Source organism: Enhydra lutris, unplaced genomic scaffold (genome assembly GCF_002288905.1).
Source record: "Enhydra lutris kenyoni isolate GAN:26980312 unplaced genomic scaffold, ASM228890v2 scaffoldscaffold75, whole genome shotgun sequence".
Lineage (NCBI taxonomy): Eukaryota > Metazoa > Chordata > Mammalia > Carnivora > Mustelidae > Enhydra > Enhydra lutris.
Genome location: NW_019154159.1, coordinates 2,022,927 through 2,036,036, shown reverse-complemented (window position 1 = coordinate 2,036,036; position 13,110 = coordinate 2,022,927). Strand labels below are relative to the sequence as shown.

General features: G+C 54.1%; 1 long non-coding RNA gene across 1 annotated transcript; it reads right to left on the bottom strand.

The window, feature by feature from the left end:
* Window positions 1-10,360: 10,360 nt before the first annotated feature.
* On the bottom strand, window positions 10,361-12,809 carry LOC111160355. Its single transcript, XR_002641469.1, has 2 exons — window positions 12,635-12,809; window positions 10,361-10,547 (listed from the first exon to the last, which is right to left on the bottom strand). It is a non-coding gene; the product is annotated as an uncharacterized LOC111160355 (long non-coding RNA).
* Between the last annotated feature and the right edge of the window lie 301 nt (window positions 12,810-13,110).

The window sequence follows — 13,110 nt, the reverse complement described above, 5'->3', positions numbered from 1 at the left end:
TGTGAGATGGGCCAGAGACTAATTTAGCCCTGAAACAGATTAGCATATCTGTGAGAAGGGCCGAGAAAGAAAGGCAGAGAGCAAACGGAGAGACGGTGGGGGAGGCTCATCCCCTGTTTCCTACTTTTAAACAATGGCTTATTTTTACAGGATCTCAGATCTTCTTTTTTTAATTGAGATATAATCGGCATATAACATTATATGAGTTTCAGGTGCCTGGCACCGTGATTCAATGTTTGTATAGACTGCAAAATGATCACCACACCCGTCCCCCTTCCCTGGTTTCCCACAGGGAGAACGAGACCTCCAACTTTCTGTTTGCATTTCACCCTTCCACGCAGTATAGGATTCCTGAAGCCAGACTCCGGAACACCAGGAATGTCCTGGAATTCTTCCTTTCTCCAGCTGCTTTTCATCACCTGTGTTCTCTGAGACTAGGAAACGAGGACCACCGACAGCAGCTGGGGGTGCAGCCGCCCCTCTTTGCCTGAGAGTCCGAGACCTCGCTAGCGTGCCCTGCCCTCCAGAAGGGACAGAACCAACCATCCGACTGCGACACAGGGCTCACGCTTTTCCCGTGGGAAGCCGAGTTCCCAAATGTGACACCTCTGGCATTGGCTCTGGATTAGACATATCGAATCATATCCAAGAAGGAAGGAGAACAATTCACTGACGATGCACCTAGTTCCTTTGCCAGGAAGAGTAGGGGGAGCCTCCCTGCACTGTTGATCACTGCCAGGGAGAGGCTGTGGATAGGGCCCATCTATCTATGCCAAATTTCTTGCAAATTGGGATGGACTCTGCAAACTTACACATGAAGGTCAAATCTTAGTGAGTGTGTGTTTTTTTTTAAAGATTTCATTTATTTATTTGACAGAGAGAGACACAGCGGGAGAGAGAACACAAGCAGGGGGAGTGGGAGAGGGAGAAGCCGGCTTCCTGCCAAGCAGGGAGCCCGATGCGGGGCTCGATCCCAGAACCCTGGGATCATGACCTGAGCCAAAGGCAGATGCTTAACAAGTGAGCCACCCAGTTGTCCCCAAGTCTTGTTTTTTTGGCTCCAGAACCCGGTGGGAGACCTTGAACAAGTTGTTGATCTGAGCACCCGCTTTGGGGCTTTCCGTCTACCTCCTGCTGTTACCAAGCGCTAAATAAAATCAAAGTCTTACGATGTTCACCAAAAGGCATGGGGTGATTGTGAAAGCACTCGGCTGGGTTCGCTCCCTAAGCAGCACCCGGAAGCGTTTCCACGGGAAGGAAGCACCAGTCCACAGGCACGTGTCTGCCTCCCGTGGCCTGTGGGCCCAGCCTCTGCTCAGAGAACGTGTGTTGACATGAGTCAAAACAGCTACGGAGGAGAACAGACCCCACCAAATACGCCTCTTTGGCATATTACTTTAAACCGGCTCTTTTTAAGAAACTGCGTCACAGGAGAAGTTCTTACCCTTTCGAAAGAGACATTTCATTCTGAGGGAAAGCTCCATGTGTGCGGGTGTCTCCTGAGGTCTCCAGAAACTCATCAGTGGGAAAGGTGTGGGCCTAAACCCTCACAACACCCTCACCCTGTTCTCAGTGCTTTTCCTGATCACTTCCCACAACAGACCCCCACCCCCACCCCAACATTCTCTATGCCTTTAGTGGGAGGTGGTATTTAAGGTGATGGCTTTGGCCATTTTGGGGAGTAACTGTATTTCCTGTCATGTATATAGGAGGTGTGCATATTATTAAACAACTGTTTTTCTCCCACTAATCTGTCTCATGTCAGTTTAATTATCAGCCCAGCCAAAGAACCATAAGGGGCAGAAGGAAACCTCTTCCGCCCCCACAGCCTCACAGGGTGACCTCAGCTGACACCTTCTCTGGCCAACTCCCTCCTGCAGCTACCCTTCTGCCCCCTCCCCCACAGCACTCCTCCCATGAAGGAAGTTTCCTTTGTGCTGAACTCTTCGGGACAGGACCCTGGTCACGGTATCCCACCTGGTGGGGTGGCCCCCCCCCACCCCAACAATCATCCTTAGTAAGATGGTCTGTTCCCTAAGTCTGGATTTGTGTTTTATTTGACACTGGGCGACAACATGGCAGAGGCCTCAGTGGGGAGACCACGGACGTCAGAGTCAGGCAGCACCAGGTTCAGGTCCCTGGCCCACCTCTAGTTGCGTCCTGCCACGTGGCCTTTGCACTTGCTTTTCCTGCCACGTGGAATGCCCTGCCCTTTTCCCTCCTGGCCCACTGCTTCCTGTGATTCAGCTTTCAGTGTAGATGCCACCCATGAGGCCTGCCCCCTCCGCCAAGCCAAAGCAGGAGCCCCAGCAGCACTCAAAGCAGGGACCAGGCTCTTTGTGTGTTCTATGTGATGTTTTGTTTTTTGGGGGGAAGGGGTCTTCCCTCAACTAGAAAGTCCGCTCCAGGGCTGTGGTGACGGTCTCGTTTCCCCACTATCCCCAGAGCTTAGCATGGTATCCAAGTGTGTGACCCACATCTGTGACTGAGAAAGTAGATACTAGCCTATGACCCCGGGCAGTCCTCAATGAGCCCACTCCCCCACGCAAAGTGAGAGGTTCAACAAGGTAACATTTGCAAATTATTTGGCACCTCCTCGACCTGTCATAAATTTTGCTTACTATTCTCTCTCAGTTATACAATATTTCCTTTTCTCTCAAATTTTAGAGAATGTTCAAATTTACCTCAAAAGGACTAATGAAGGTCAGGTTAGGACAACGATTCTTTGTCAGATTCCTGGACCGTCTCCTAGGCCTGTCTGTGCACTTCCTTATAAAATCCAGTTTTAGCAAGAACCGTGCTAAGTCAATTTCATCAGAAACCCGCCCCCGCCCCCGCCCCACACCCCTGCGCTTCCTGGATGTCTGACCCGGTTCCGCATCCTCCACCGGCCTGGGTGATGCCTGATGCCCTGGCCTGCCTTCAGCCAGAATCCTGCTGGGTCGGTTTAGCCAGAAGCCCCCTCACCAGTGACATTTCCTCTTAGTGATTTTCCATCAGCTGTCCCACTCCTGCTCCCTGTCCCTGCCACATTTGGAACCGAACCCCATTCTATCCTGAGCTCTCTTTTCCTTTACTGCACTAGTTCTGAATAAAAATCTGTTTTTACCACTTTAATCCAGCTCTGGTTTTTGACAGCTGGGAGGTTTTTAAATGATCTTTCATGTGACTTTAGTTTTATTAGACAAACAGTAAGGAGATGCTTACCGTCTCACAGACCCCCCTGCCGTACCGATGTATGGAACGGCCTCACTGAATGCAGCTTAGATACTAGAGAGGCCTCGGTGCACAGAAGGTAAGAAATCATTACCACTGCATGCCATGTCGGGAAATCCTTCCCTAATATAGGAAGCCGGTTCATGAATATGTGTAGCTACCGCTAACAACCACAATTTGGCACGTGTCAGACAAATTAAACCTACACCCAAGTCTACCGCCAATGGGAGGTGCACCAGGCCACCAAAAATGCCCTCTCTTACTCCTCAAAGTGTGGTCCCCGGACCAGCAGCACCAGGGAACTGGTGAGAAATGCAGAATCCCAGGCCCCACCTCAGCCCCACCGCACCAGGATCTGCTTTTAACAAATCTGCCAGGGATTTGCGCGTGTGCGTTGTTTGGGAAGTGCTGAACTAGGCAACGCTTTCCTTTACCTTTTTTTTTTTTTTTTAAAGATTTTATTTATTTATTTGAGAGTGAGCGAGCATGAGGGGTAGGTCTGAGCAGGGACCCTAACATGGGGCTCCATCCCGGGACTCCAGGATCATGACCTGAGCTAAAGGCAGTCCCTCGACCAGCTGAGCCACCCAGGCGCCCCTTGTTTATGTTCTTAAAACCAAATTGCAACAAGATGCATTCTTAAGCAAGTCAGATAGGATGTCGAGGTCAAAGAGAGGGTATAAAAAACTGATCTAGGGGCACCTGGCTGGCTCAGTTGGTACAGGGTGTGACTCTGGACTTTGGGCTTCTAAGTTTGAGCCCTATGTTGGGTGTAGAGATTACCTAAAAATCAAATCTCCAGGGACGCCTGGGTGGCTCAGTGGGTTAAGCCTCTGCCTTCAGCTCAGGTCAGGATCCCAGGGTCCTGAGATCAAGCCCCGTAGGGCTCCCTGCTCAGTGTAGAGCCTGCTTCTCCCTCTGTCTGTTGCTCTGCCTACTTGTGCTATCTCTCTGTCAGATAAATAAATAAAACCTTAAAAAAAAAATTTTGGTGGGCACCTGGTGGTGTTGTTAAATGTCTGCCTTCAGCTCAGGTCATAATCATGGGGTCCTGGGATCAAGCCTCACATCGGGCTCCCTGCTCAGCAAGAAGTCTGCTTCTCACTCTCCCTCTCCCACTCCCCCATTGCGTTCCGGCTCTGCTGTCTCTCTATCAAATGAATGAATAAAATATTTTTTTAAAGATTTATTTATTTATCTGACAGACAGACATCACAAGTAGGCAGAGAGGCAGGCGGGAGGGGTGGGGGGGAGCAGGCTCCCCACTGAGCAGAGAGTCCTACACGGGGCTCGATCCCAGGACCCTGGGACCACAGCCCGAGCCGCAGGCAGAGGCTTTAACCCACTGAGCCACCCAGGCACCCTAAAGAATAAACTCTTAAAAAAAAAATTGGCCTAAACCTGGCTTGGGACAGAGCCTTTTTCTGCCTGATTAAAATTCTGGGGAAATTGGCATCCTTTGATATAATTTTTAAGGAATTTCCTGGGAAGCCTACCCACCAGCTAACTGTCAGACCTGCAGCCAGGATTCTTTTTGTATTTGCCCTGACAATAATCCAACCTTCATATTCTCCTGTAAAATATAAAATTCCTAACTAAAACTGAACTTCTGAATTGGCCTACGGGGGGGGGGGGGGGGGGGCTTTTCCCCTCACGCAGGTGATTATAACAAAACCTAACAACATTTTCCTAACGACACTGTCTGAAGTCTTCTTTCACACATCTAAGGAACGAGCAGAATGGACACATGACGTCATGTGGTTGCCCTTGTGTAACGTTAGGCCGAGAAGATCCGGGGCACGGCCCATGGGAACAAGAGCTAGTGACCAAAGAATGCTCAGCCAGAGAAACAGCAGAAACGAGGGGAGAACAAGAAGGAAACGAAGAGGGTCTCGCAAGGTGAAGCCGGGAGGACGGTAAGCATTGTTACCTGCAAGACAACACAATGGTGAGCTGAACAGAATTCACACAGGATGATTGTACTGGAGGAAGGGGAAGGGGAAACAGAGGGGCTCTGTGAGCGCTTGGCCTGAATCCCCCAGAATGGAAGTCGACAGGCGAGGCTTAAGACAATGAGCCAAAAGCAGCAGCACATACACGATGGTGGGAAGCGGGGAGACGAGCGCGCCTGGAAGACAGAGTGATGTGAAACGGCTGTCGAGGGCAGGGCCCCCGGCAAGAGCGGTGCAGGGAGCAGCTGTTGGGGCCAGCCTTTTAACCCTGAGCTTTAAAACTCGTGCGTTGTTGGGGCACCTGGGTGGTACAGTCAGTTACGCATCTGACTCCTGATTTTGGCTCATCATGACCTCGGGGTTGTGAGATCAAGCCCGGCGTTGGGCTCCACGCTGGTCGTGGAGCCCCTTAGGTTCTCTCGCTGCCCTTCCCCCACCTCTCTAAAAACAAAAACACTTGTGTAGTTACTTTAGGAAAAAAATTAAAAAATGAAAACAAACACCAAGCAGTGCTTACGTGTATGTTAAAGCAACCGGAGGAAGGAAGCCCTCTATTTCATTTAGACTTCTTTTTTTAAAAGATTTTATTTATTTATTTGACAGAGATCACAAGTAGGCAGAGAGGCAGGCAGACAGAGAGGGAGAACCAGGCTCACCGCAGAGCAGAGAGCCCGATGCAGGACTCGATCCCAGGACCCTGAGATCATGAGCTGAGCCAAAGGCAGAGGCTTAACCCACTGAGCCACCCAGGCGCCCCTCATTTAGACTTAATATTTTTTATCTCCTCCATTAACTTTCAAAGGGGTATGGCAATTTGGAACAGAGACGGCACAGGAGTGAAGGGGATTTGGGGACGCTTTGCCCGTAAGTCTTCGTGATGGTTGACAACCAAGTCAAGGTTTCAAAGGGGCACGAAAGTGGGGAGTTTGACTTTAAGAAATGTGTTCCGCGGGGACAGCCATGGGCATGGAATACGGTTTACAGAGCCTCTAGTCGAAGTCAGCATTAAAAGCCCAAGTCTGGTTTTAACAAAGAACATGTTGTTCAAAGAAAGTTAAAGTCTTATTTTAATTCCATACGATCATCTGAAGGTTTTGCTGACGGGGGCCGCAGGTCGAAAACAGTGTTGCGTAACCAGGACACAATGGCTCGGCTGCCAAGCCTGAGACACGTGACCTTCCCCTGACTCACTCGGCTCCATTTTTAATTACACTTGCAAGAAAAGAACTAGTTTTCTGCTGCAGTTGCATAATTGATCTGAAAAAAATATTGGAATGAAGAATCGCTTTTAAACACAGTCATTATGTGTAACCCCGTAAAACCAAAACAGGCCCCTGCCCCGTGAAGGTTAGAGGAGAATATACTTTGTTGTCTTCTTGGTAGTAATTTCAATGACACAGATCTACTCTTTGTTGGAAAAAAAAAACAAGAAGTACATGGTTCCTAGAAGTGGCAAGAGGCTAGAGAACAGACAGTGGGTGAGACAGGACGTCTGGGCGGTCTCTGGCTTCATCTACAAGATGAAAGGCAACAGGCTGTCCCAGGAACTTCTATCCAAATATCTCTTCCCAAGTCCAGGTTAGTTCCTTGAGGAACAACACGGTTATGGTTCAACAGAGGTGAGAGGGCGCCTCCCACAGCGGCACATTCCCTCTGCATAGATCACAGGTCCCCGCGCTGGGCCAGTCTCTTAGCCCAAGAACAGGAAATACTTCGAAGGCCAATACTCTGCCAGCAGGGGAAAATGGTCCCTAGAAGAGGAGAGAAAACTGTGAGCTACTGACTCCTGTCTGGGAGTAAAAGTGAGACTTTCCTACAAGGCCCTGCAAGACCAGACACCCAGACACCTCCAACCCTCCCCAGAAAGCCGCCTTGGTCACCCACCTCCCCCGCTCCCCCTGCCAGGATGCGCCGCAGACTTGGCGTGACTTCCTCTCTTCCCTTAGGATGCGGGCCCATTCCTGACCACCCTGATCTGAAGCGGCAACTCCACACCCGGCTCCATCCTGGCCCCGTTTTCCTTTCCTCCAGAGCACACCCCATGCTTCTCCCCTTCCCTCGTGACCTCTCGGAGGGCGGGGAGTTGCCCGTGCCTGGCTCCCCAGCCCAGCCTAACGTGCCAGGGGTCGGTGCTCAGTTAAGCATGTTGAATGCATCAGAGAGCAGTCGAGGTTCCCAAACCCGGGGACATTTAGTACTCCACGTAAAACGACACTTGGAGATTGTAACTCTCTTTTTCCAATCCAACAGCACCTTTCGAGCGGACGAGGATCGGCAGCCTGATCCACAGGGGCTCTGCACAGATCTTGTTCCGTGTTGCCGCGTACCTTTCAAGGGCAAGTGCAAGCGACGTCCTCCCGAGAGGCGCTTCTAAACCCTTACCATAGCGTCTGAGGCCTTGAGGACTGGTATGCGTTGCACGCAAGTCTTTACCAAGAAAGATCTCTCACACCGCCTAGAACTGGTCCCCCGGAGTGAGTGTGGACGGAAAGTTGCGTTAGGACATGCTCTCGTGCTCTTCTCCCCAAGTGCGTGTCCCGCGCCTGGGCGAGGGCTTGGCTCGTCCACGACATGACGAATGCTTCCCAGGAGTTGTGTGCAATGGGGACCTCCTGGCAGAGTCCTAACAAGGAGCCCAACCCTGCAGATTAAACTTCTGCAGAACTTTCTGGTGAAATAAGGGCTTGGCGAAATTAAAAACTAAAATTGGACCAAGTTACAAAAGCGAACAGGGTGGCGCATCAGAACTGCGTCCTCTAGTGGACAAAGAGAGAAGTTCAAAACCATGCAGCAGGCTGTTTTCTTAGTCCCTTTTCTGCGACAGGCCTTTTGTGTTCCATGTTTTAACATTAAAAAACATTGCTTCTTATGGGCTGTGCATTTCATTACCCACTGCTATTATTAAAAGGCCCAGCTCTTTGAAAAGACTGGACTCCGGCCGGCCTCAACCCTCTCTTACATAATCCAGAGGAACAAAACCCAGAAACGCTGAAGCCTGTCCACGTCATATGGGCAGCCTATTTTAGCTACTTTGGGGTAAGCAAGTTCTTTGGGGTAAGCAAGTACACCATCGCCGCGCCCAGGCCAGCTGGAACCGAGTGACCGAGCAGGGGACAGCTGGGGAATATTCTCAGGTAGGGCCTCAGCCAAATGCAATTCTGAGCCCCTCCTGTGGGTTCCGGGCTTCCCTCCCATCACCGACAGAGCCGCGCACGCCGCACCAAGGTGCAGGATGGATGGAGGCTGTCGTCTTGGGGTGCGGCCCCAGAGGAAAGGGGCAGAGGTTCAGTGAAGCACCCACACTGGGGAAGCATCTGGAGGGGTGAGGAGGGGAGGGGCTGCCAGGGAAGACTGCGGGATCTCAGCCCACACCCCTCTGAATCAGAGCGGCTGTCTTCGTCCGTCCTTCTATTCTCCGCAGGCTCTCCTGCCCTGCGAGGTCTCAGACCGAGCCCCATGGACGCACGGGGGACACGCGGGCACCCTCCTCTGTTGACGCTAACAGCAAACGAGAATGAGAGGCCCCTGTACACCACAGCTGACCCCACCAACATAAAGCACTCCTGTGCCATCATTTTCCGTGCTAGAAACACGACGTTCCTGTGGGGGTGCGGGGGGCGGGGAGCTAATGCTTCTGATTCATCTATCGAACCAAAGGTTGAAGAACCTCACTGAGTCAGTCTACAGACAGAGCCCCACCGCTGCTCCATGACACACCGAGGCCACGAGGCCCCGTCCACAGCTGCTGCGCCCGAGTGGACGTTCACATGCCAGAGAGACACCCAGGAACAAGGCAGTGAGCGGGATCCAACCTATTTCTTCCAGAAATACTAGTATGTATGATTTCCCCCAGGACACGTACCCCAACACGATGTTAATTTGGGCAATTATCACGCTTCCTCTAAGGTCCCCCATGCAGAGGAGGGCAGGGCCCGCCCTAGAGTTATGTGGTCTCGTGAGTGGCCCAATCGTGAACATGAACCCGGTGAAAAAGCCAAGAGGCTATAGCAAACCTGCCCGAGCTCCCACACCTGGGAGCAGGCAGGACCCTCCTGCGACAGACGGCACCTTGTCTGCCAGGACCTGCTGCACGCCAGCGCTCTGGAAGCTCGTGGCCGGAAACACCATGAAACGCCCTGAAAATCCGAGAATGGGCAACAGCCAGTCCGTGGGTCTGCCGTGCTCCTGAGCACGTCACACGACTTGCTGACTCCTCACAGGTGCCCACCTTTGGGAGTCACCGTCCCTGTGGTCCCCATTTTACTAAGAAACAGGGAAGCGACCAGCCTAACGTGACACAGTGGGCCAGGCTCGGAGCCGGGATGGGAAAGGCCCGCTAACGCTCGAGCTGCCGACAGAGCGGGTACTTCTGCCCTTCGGGCTGACAGGCCGGCTGCCGTCCCCCGGGGGGCCATGCCTCCTCTCCACAGTGACGGGCTCTCAGACAGGGGTCTGTGACAAAGCCCACCAACGGCTTCCCTGGCAAGGTCTGAAGTTACGTTCTTGGCTCTGCAGGACTCGTGGGGCAGCCCCTCCCGGAGTTGGGCTGGACCAGAAGAGGGTTGAGCCAGAGGATGCTGAGGCAAGAGATTCACTAAGTACGGCAAAAACAGACACAAGCGAGGACGACAGGCAGGAACTCTGGGTGTGGCACTAGGTCTGAAGGTCAGGATAACCGTCCCAGACTACGTAAAACACGTACAGGTCGTACCTGTCACGTAAAGACAGCAGGAAATAGAGGAAAGGCTTCTCCTTTCCTCACATCGATACGTGGTGAGCATTCAGAGAGAGGAAGGCCGGGAGAATTCTCCGTGGGGGACGGCACCCGCACGGGGCTCGAGACCCAGGTGAGGAAGCAGAGGTGGGCAGCGCCCAGCAGCTACCGGCGACCAGTTCTGAGGCCAGCAGCCACTTTCTGGAAAACTCTATCCAAAGTGAAGTCTGCACAAGGTGAACACGACCCTAAACTACACTCGCCACCCCTTCCTCCTAGATCACGGAGACCGAGGTCACCTCCCTCCACATGCCCCCCGCTTCTAGACAGCCCCAGCGCCCACACGTCCTACAGAGAAGCGCGAACAGCTCAATCTCCTCAGCTGGGAACCGTGCCGCCAACTGTGCACCTCAGCAGCAGAGGTGACACACTGCGCGCAAGGTCGGTGGGGACCAAGACCATAAAGTGCACGAAAAAGTCTCCTTGGGGATGGACCCCTTTTATTTGTATCCATACAAAACAGGGTCTTCAGCAGGTCGGCATTCAGAAGCTACATGGCTGAGTAAATGAAACCCAAGGAAGCTGGAAAGTTCCAAGCCCCCAACAATTACACTTCAGGTACACGGAAGCATTCACCCCGCACACAGATCTTCCCGTGAACTCACCTGCAAAGAAAGTACACTCCGTCAGTTTTCATTCTACCTTCGTAAGTCTGTTAGCACCATCAAACACCCCCCGAGATCTTACCACCCAGAATATACCGCGGAAGGTGCCCTGCAGTGACCCTGCGTCTACCGGCCCCTCCTCCTTTCAGGTCTGCAGGCTCCATGCAGGGCTGGCCACCTCCCCGGCCGGTGGAGGCAACCACAGGGACTTCCTACCCACCCCGTCCCTCTCCGGCTATCATCTGCACAGCACCTGGGGCCCGCCTCAGACACCTGCCTGCATGGAAGCCGCAATGAAGCTGGGCTCTGACAACGCCGCGAAACCCCACCCCAGCCTCTGCGTTCCTACATTCTCTTCCCTGCCCGCAGCCACATGCTTCCCCAGATTGGCCCCGACTCACGAGCTGCCCACATCCTCAGGCACGTCCACCCCTCCTGCCCTTTGCCACGTGTCATCAGCAGGAAACAGCCTTTATGTCCCCACGGGGTCACATGCCATTATGTCCTATTGGCTATGTCCCTTCCTGTGGCTCCACAGCACTTACCATGCCCACCTCTCTAGATTCTAAGCCCCCCCCAACACTGTGACTCCTCCCTCCCTCGGCCCCCCGGGTCACAGACAGCATGCCTGGGCCACTGCAGGCACTCCTCCATCCCTGTGCTCACGACCACCCAGGAGGCCAAGGGACGGAGTCACTTCGCGAGGAGCACACAGCCTTCCAGCCAAGAGCACAAAGGCACTGGTAGGTGTGAGCTCGTCAGAAAAGCAGAATCCCTCAGCCTTTCCCCGGGAGGGGATGAGGTGCAGGAGACGTGAGTCTCTGTGCGGCTCGATTCCAATAAAGGGGCTCCTGCGTCTCCGATACCCGCTAGACCTGTGCTCTCCAACACCATGGCCACTGGCCACATGGGGTTACATACATTTAAACTAAAATGAAAACCCCAGTCCCCCGGCAACACCAGCCACACTGCCAAGTGTCCGACGGCTACACGTGGCTTGTGGCTGCTCTACGGGACAGGGCAGACCCAGACCATCTCCAACACTGCAGAAGCTCCACGGACGGCACTGTTTTGTACCTAGTGTTCTCGTGCGATTACAGACGTTAGCACCTCATCCTCTTTAAAATCAGAAACGTAGGGGCACCTGGGTGGCTCAGTGGGTTAAAGCCTCTGCCTTCAGCTCGGGTCATGGTCCCGGGGTCCTGGGATCGAGCCCCGCATTGGGCTCTCCCCTCTCTCTCTCTGCCTGCTTCTCCCCTCTCTCTCTCTGCCTGCTTGTCATCTCTGTCAAATAAATAAATAAAATCTTAAAAAAAAAATAAATAAAATCAGAAACGTTTACGACCCAGAATGGCCCCCGCGTGATTAGGAAAGATTGAAATACTCCTGTGAGCCACAGGCCCTGCGTGGTCTGGCCCCTCCCCACTTTTCAGCTTCACCCCACACCATTCCCCTTGCTGCTGGGGTTACAATGGCCTTCCTCCGGGTCCAACACTGGCCACGTCTGCTAGCTCGCTGGGCCTTTGCATGTGTGGCACCCTGGCCTTCCAGAGAACTCCTGCTCGTCCTTCAGAGTCCAGCTCAGGAAGGCCGCCATCTGCTCCTCGTGATGTAGCTGCTAACGAGACCGCGCTTTCCTTCGGGATTTTGGCCTCAGCCTGAATCACACCCTCTGCAGGGCCATCATTTGATCTCATCTCCCCAGCGGGGCAGAAGCGCCCCGAGCACAAGGGCCTGGGCTGTCCCGTCCGTCTCTGCGCGCACGAACATTGGGAATGGCGCATGGCGGAGGTACCCGTCGGTACGCACGAAGTCCACTCTGCTCCGCGGTACCAACTCCAAGGCTCCCCCCGGCGTGCGGCCTGTTTGCAGTATCATACATGATCACCAAACTGCTGCTAGAATGCTCACACCTGTTACTGCAAATTCAAACCCCGGGAGGCACTGCTCCCGGGAATTTTCTCTAGGTCAGGCTCGGGCTGCCTGGTACAAGGCTGCACCCACAGCCGCGCGGGTTCAGCAACGCAGGAGCCTTTCCCCAGACCATCTGCCTCGAGACTCTCCGTCCCGGCGCGTGACCCACGCACCTGGACTCCCGCACCGAGCGCGGAGGGCTCGCCCCGCCCGCGGCCTGCCCGCGTCTCACCGCCGGGGGCTGGAAGTTCTCGTTTTCTGACGAACCCTGGGGAGAGAGAGTCGCACGGCGGGTCCCAGGAACCGGAGGCTCAACCGCGGCCCACGCGCTCCGCAGACCCCCGCTCGCCCCCGGCCCGGCCGCAGCCCCGCCCCGGCGTCGGAGCCTGAGTTCGGCCCAAGCCCCCTCCGCCTCCCCCGTCCGGGGCCCTGCTACCCAGGCTGGGGCCGGTGGCGGCGGAGACCCCCCCCGCGTCACCCAGCGCCAAGACTCCCCTTCCTTACCCACGAGGAAGCGCGCGCCTCCGCTCATTCCACGCCCCCTGCGCCGAAGCCGCGCTGCACACGCACTTCCGGCCGGAAGTGACGACGCACCATAGAGGCGGGGGCCAGAGAGTCGCCCCGGGCTTTGAAACTGGGTCCTCCAAAG